Below are 6,940 nucleotides of genomic sequence, written 5' to 3'. Positions count from 1 at the left end.
CGAGTTGGTTTGTAAACTTTTTTCGGGTGTTCTTTCCTTGATTCTTTCATTTCTATTTGAATTTCTTGTTCACATTTTTCTTCGTTTCTTGGAATGGGAGGTTTGTATAGGAATTCTTCTTCATCACTCAAATTTGAATCCTCCCTATATTCCAATTTTGATTTTTCATATGTTGTTGATAACATATTTATGTTTTCATTTTGAAGGTTTTCTTGGGTGGTGAAATTATGATTAACTTCATTGTCAACTTCCATCGGACCATGTATGTAATGTTTAACTCTGTGACCATTAACTTTAAATTCAATCCCATTTGAATTTATTAATTCTATCATTCCGTATGGGAAAACTCTTTTGACTATGAATGGTCCAGACCATCTTGATTTCAATTTTCCAGGAAATAGCTTGAATCGTGAATTGAAAAGAAGAACTCTGTCTCCTTCTTTAAATTCTTTTGAACTTCTGATTCTTTTATCATGCCATTTCTTCGTTCTTTCTTTATAGATTAATGAATTTTAGTATGCTTCATGTCTTAATTCTTCTAATTCATTTAGTTGACTTAATCGTAGACGTCCGGCTTCATGTAAATCAAGATTACATGTCTTCAAAGCCCAAAATGCTTTGTGTTCAATTTCTACTGGAAGATGACATGCTTTTCCATAAACAAGTCTAAAAGGTGTGGTTCCAATTGGAGTTTTGTAGGCTGTTCTAAAAGCCCAGAGTGCATCCTCCAATTTAATGGACCATTCCTTCGGATTTGATCCTACAGTTTTCTCTAGAATATGTTTTAAAGCTTGGTTGGTATTTTCAACTTGTCCACTTGTTTGTGGATGATATGCGGTTGAGATTTTATGAGTTACTCCATATCTTTTAAGAACTTTCTCAAGTTGATTATTACAGAAATGAGTACCCCGATCACTTATTAAAGCTTTCGGTGTTCCAAACCTTGCAAAGAGACGTTTTAAAAAGTTGACTACAACTCGTGCATCATTAGTTGGGAGAGCTTGTGCTTCCGCCCATTTAGATACATAATCAATGGCTACGAGAATATATAGATTATTATGAGATTTTGGAAATGGACCCATAAAGTCAATACCCCAAATGTCAAATACTTCACATACTTGGATGACATTTTGTGGCATTTCATCACGTTGACTTATTTTTCCGGCCCTTTAACAAGCATCACAGGATTTGCAAAGAAGGTGTGCGTCTTTGTAAATTGTAGGCCAATAGAATCCAGCATCATAAACTTTTCTTGCTGTTAGTTGAGGCCCATAATGCCCTCCTGTTGGTCATGTGTGACAATGGTTTAATATTTTACTAGCTTCATCTCCAAATACACATCGGCGTATTATTCCATCGCGACAACTTTTAAACAGATGTGGATCTTCCCAAAAATAGTGTTTTATATCACTGAAGAATTTCTTTCGTCTTTGGTACGATAATTCTTTTTCAAGGAATTCACATACTAAATAGTTTGCATAGTCTGCAAACCATGGAATTTCTTTATAATCTATCTTCAATAGATATTCATCAGGAAAGTTGTCTTGTATGGTCGATTCATTTAGAACTTCTAATTCGGGATTTTCAAGACGAGAAAGATGATCAGCGGCGAGATTTTCTGCTCCTCTTTTATCTCGGATTTCAATATCAAACTCTTGTAAGAGTAAGATCCAACGGATTAATCTTGGTTTAGCATCTTGTTTCGAAAATAGGTATCTAAGAGCAGAATGGTCGGTATAGACCACCGTTTTTGCTAGAACGAGATATGATCGAAATTTGTCAAAAGCAAAGACAATAGCAAGGAGTTCTTTTTCAGTAGTTGTATAGTTCGTTTGTGCTCCTTGTAACGTCTTACTAGCATAATATATAGGTTGAAATCGTTTTTCAATCCTTTGTCCTAAAACGGCTCCCATTGCAAAACCACTTGCATCGCACATTAGTTCAAATGGTAGATTCCAATTTGGTGTTATCATGATCGGCACATTAGTTAGTTTCTTTTTAAGAATATTAAAAGATTTGATACACTCATCGGAAAAGATGAATGGAGCATCCTTTTCTAGGAGTTTATTCATAGGAGTGGCAATTTTAGAAAAATCTTTTATGAAACGTCGGTAAAAACCGGCATGCCCTAGAAAACTCCTAACTCCTCTAACATTGGTGGGATGTGGAAGTTTAGCAATTACATCTACTTTAGCTCTATCTACTTTAATTCCTTCTTTTGAAATTTTATGACCAAGAACGATGCCTTCTTTAACCATGAAATGGCATTTCTCCCAATTAAGTACTAGATTTGATTGTTCGCATCTAATAAGCATTCGTTCAAGATTAACTACACATGTTTCAAATGTATCACCGAAGACTAAAAAGTCATCCATGAAAACTTCCATGCATTCTTCTATCATGTCGTGAAAAATCGCCATCATACACCTTTGAAAGGTTGCAGGGGCATTGCAAAGTCCAAATGGCATGCGTTTGTAAGCAAAAGTACCATAAGGGCACGTGAATGTGGTTTTCTCTTGGTCCTCGGGTGCTATTGGAATTTGAAAATATCCGGAAAATCCATCTAGAAAACAATAGTAACTATTTCCGGCTAATCTTTCCAACATTTGATCTATGAAAGGTAAGGGAAAGTGATCTTTTCTGGTGGCGTCATTTAATTTTCTATAATCAATACATACACGCCATCCTGTTACAGTCCTAGTAGGAATAAGCTCATTTTTCTCATTTGTAATGACAGTCATGCCACCCTTCTTAGGCACGCATTGAACTGGGCTTACCCATGGACTATCAGAAATTGGATAAATTAAACCTGCATCTAGCAGTTTAATAATCTCTTTCTTAACTACATCTTGCATATTAGGATTTAGTCTTCGTTGGCGTTGCACATACGTTTTATGACCTTCTTCCATAAGGATTTTATGTGTGCAATACGAAGGACTTATTCCTTTAATATCATGAATCTTCCATGCAATGGCTGGTTTATGAGCTTTCAACACAGAAATGAGTTGTGATTTCTCATTTTCAGTAAGAGAAGACGATATTATTAAAGGTAATTCAGATTCACCATGTAAATAAGCGTATTCCAAATGGTTTGGAAGTGGCTTTAACTCTAATTTCGGAGGTTCTTCTATCGATGATTTATATCGATATCTGTCTTCTTCTTTTAGCATTTGAATTTCTTCTGTTGTTGGTTCGTATCCATTAGCTATAAGTGTAGCTAACATTTCAGCTTCATCAATTGGTTCATTACCTTCTCCTAAAGAACATTATCCTGTTCCTGGTAATTCTGGAAATTCTTCTAATAATTCTGCATGTGCATCTATAGTTTGAATATAATAACATGTATCATCTGCAGATTGTGGTTGTTGCATTGCTCTATCAACTGAAAAGGTAACACTCTAGTCCTCTATACTTAGGGTCAATTTCTTACCGAACACGTCTATCATTGCTTTAGCCGTGTTTAAGAATGGTCTTCCTAATATGAGAGGAACTTGAGAATCTTCTTCCATGTCCAGAACAACAAAATCTACTGGAAATACTAAAGTACCAACTTTAACTAGCATGTTCTCCATTATCCCTCTAGGATATTTTATTGATCTATCGGCTAGTTGTATGCTTATTCTAGTTGGTTTCAATTCTCCAAGGTCTAGTTTAGCGTATAGTGAATACGGCATTAGATTTATACTAGCACCTAAGTCTGCCAATGCTTCTATTGAACTAAGACTACCCAGAAAACATGGAATTGTGAAACTTCCTGGATCAGATAGTTTTTCTGGTATCTTATTCAACAGCACTGCTGAACAATTAGCATTCATAGTAACAGCCGAGAGTTCTTCCATTTTCTTTCTATTTGAGATTAGATCTTTCAAGAATTTAGCATATCTAGGCATTCCTGAAATCACATCAATGAAAGGAAGATTTACATTTATTTATTTAAACATATCCAAGAATTTGGATTGCTCGGCTTCAAGTTTCTCTTTTTTCATTTTACTCGGGTAAGGAAGTGGTGGTTGGTATGGTTTAACATAAGGTTTAGCCTTAACTGTGTTATCTTCATTAACCTTTTTAACTACCGGTTCTTTTTCCTTATCTTGATTAGGTTGTGGTTCTTGTGGAGTAGGAATAGCTTCATCAGAAGTTACAGATATTTTCGGTGGTTTAAGCGTTGTACCACTTCTTGTGGTAATGGCTTTAGCTATTTCATTCCGGGGATTAGCATTTGTATCACTAGGTAGACTTCCCGGTTTTCTTTCACCTATTAACCTTGCTAGGTTACTTACTTCTTGTTCCAGATTTTGAATAGAAGCTTGTTGATTTCTAAATGCTTGAGCATTTTGTTCATTATTTTGTTTCTGAGATGTGAAAAACTGCGTTTGAGTTTCAACTAGCTTCGTCATCATATCTTCTAAATTCGGCTTTTTATCATCAGTTTGTTGGGGTGGTTTGTTTTGAAAATTAGGTCTTTGCTGATTGTAAGTATTATTGGATACTTGTTGATTGCTAGGACCTTGTTGGTTGTTGTATGGAATATTTCGGTTATAATTCTGGTTTTGATTGTAAATCGGTCTTGGCGGTTGATAATTATTCTGATAATTATTTCCAGGCCTTTGGTTTATGTATGAAATATTCTCTCTTTGTTCTATTGTTAATTCAATACTGAGACAATCTTTTGTCAAATGTGGTCCTCCACACTGCTCACAACTAATTCGTATTGAGTGAATATCTTTAGTCATCTTTTCCATTCGTCTCTCCATAGCATCTATCTTTGTGGAAATGGAATCTAAGTCATGGCTAGAATCGGCTCTAGCTGCTTTAGATGATCTAACGATATCTTTTTCTTGGTGCCACTCATGTGAGTGGGAAGCAGTGTTATCAATAATTTTGTAAGCATCAGTTTCGGTTTTCTTCATAATAGAACCACCAGCTGCTATATCTATGTCTTTCCTTGTAGTGATGTCGCATCCTTGGTAGAATATTTGTACTATTTGACAGGTGTCTAAACCATGTTGCGGACATCCTCTTAACAACTTTCCAAATCTTGTCCACGCCTCATATAGAGTTTCATTCGGCTTCTGTGTAAACGTAACAATTTCTTCTTGAAGTCTTACGGCTTTAGATGCTGGAAAGAATTTTTTAAGAAATTTTTCAACTAAAACGTCCCATGTATCGATCGCCCCTTCAGGTAACGATTCCAACCAATCTTTGGCTTCTCCCTTTAAAGTCCAGGGAAATAACATGAGATATATCTGTTCATCCTCCACTTCTCGGATTTTAAATAGTGTGCAGATCCTATTAAAGGTACGTAGATGTTCATTTGGATCTTCCTTTGGCGCACCACTAAATTGGCATTGATTAGTCACCATGTGTAGAATTTGTCCTTTGATTTCATAATCTGGCGCATTAATGTCTGGATGAGTAATTACGTGACCTTGGCCAATGCGTTTAGCTCTCATTCGGTCTTCCATACTTAAAGGTTCCAGATTCTCCATAATTGAATTTGTTGAATCGGAATCACTACAGGATTCTGATTTAATGGTTCGTTCCTCAACAATCTCTGTTTGAATGATTGGTGGTTCCGGAGGAAAATTTAGTGGTTCAGGATCTACGAATCGTTCCTGAATATTCTCCGGATTCTCAATTGTGAGTTCGGGTTCAAAAAATGGATTATCGGAAATTTGAACTGGAGTACTTGGTCGACTGGATGACGATTCTAAAGAAAAATCAACGGCGGTAATATTTGCTAAATGTCTTGATCTAGTTACAGGTGGTGAACGTACAAAAGGTGGTGAACGTCTTGCTCGGTGCATTCACTGAATATCCTATTAGTTTTTAAAAGGAAAGAAAAATTATAATAAGTTATCCAATCAATAGACTTTTCTGATTTTGCCCACGTTTCGAATAGCCAAAAGATGCAGCAGAGGGGCAGGATTCGTTTGGTCTCAATATAATTGAGGACTGTTTGGCTCCAATAACCCGGTCCACGTACAAATCCAACTATTACTACGAACCAGAAAATTTTGATGTCTATCAATTTAACCACTTAAAATAAATTTTCGTAATTTTAAGAAATTTAGATAAGAAGTAGAATAAAAATCTATGTCCTAAAACTAGAATAGCGAGAAATAAGAAAGAAAAAGAGTTCGTTGAAAAAGGTCGAAAAAGAAAAATGGTTGAAAAATAAAAGGTGACGGAAAAATAAAAGAAACTTATAAAACTTAAAAATACTTGACCAACCTAACCTTATTACTACAACTAACTTAAAATTATAATCGCAAATTGAGATTACTAATTGGAATGATAATTGATACATTGGTAAAAGTCGTCTAAAAATATTAAAGCTTACAGGAAAAACTATATCCCAAATGGAAATAACTTAAAAAGAAACTAAAACATAAAAAGGCGTCGCAAAATTCTAAAGTACCTAAATCTTAGTCTAAAGAAAAAGCACTTAAGGAATTCTACGGCAAAACCTAAAAATCTAGAAGTAAAAATAACTATGGCAAAAACTAAGTTTAAAACTAAATATGAGCTAAAAATACAATTATTACGCTAAAACAATTAAAAAGGGACAAAATATAAAAATATACAAAAAGTTGTAAAAAGTACAATTTTTATAAAAATATTATTTTTATATTATTTATTTATTAAAACTACTAATTTTACAATTTAATTAAACTAATTTACCTAAATAAAACAAATTAAATAAAAAGAAACTTTAAAATAAAACTAATTATAATAATAATAGGTAATTAGGGTTTATAATAATAATAATTAATAAATACCCCGTAATTAATGATGTTTAGGGTTTCTGTCGGTGGCGGCTCCGCGAGTTGCGGTATTTCAAGCAGCAAACCCCGCGAGTCGCGGGGTTCCAGAATTTAACTCAGGTACGTTTTTTATTTGACGCGTTTTTTTTTTTTTTATTTTCTGTTTTATATTT

Source organism: Rutidosis leptorrhynchoides, chromosome 6 (assembly GCF_046630445.1).
Source record: "Rutidosis leptorrhynchoides isolate AG116_Rl617_1_P2 chromosome 6, CSIRO_AGI_Rlap_v1, whole genome shotgun sequence".
NCBI classification, from domain to species: domain Eukaryota; kingdom Viridiplantae; phylum Streptophyta; class Magnoliopsida; order Asterales; family Asteraceae; genus Rutidosis; species Rutidosis leptorrhynchoides.
Note: the sequence above shows the minus strand (reverse complement) of the source record.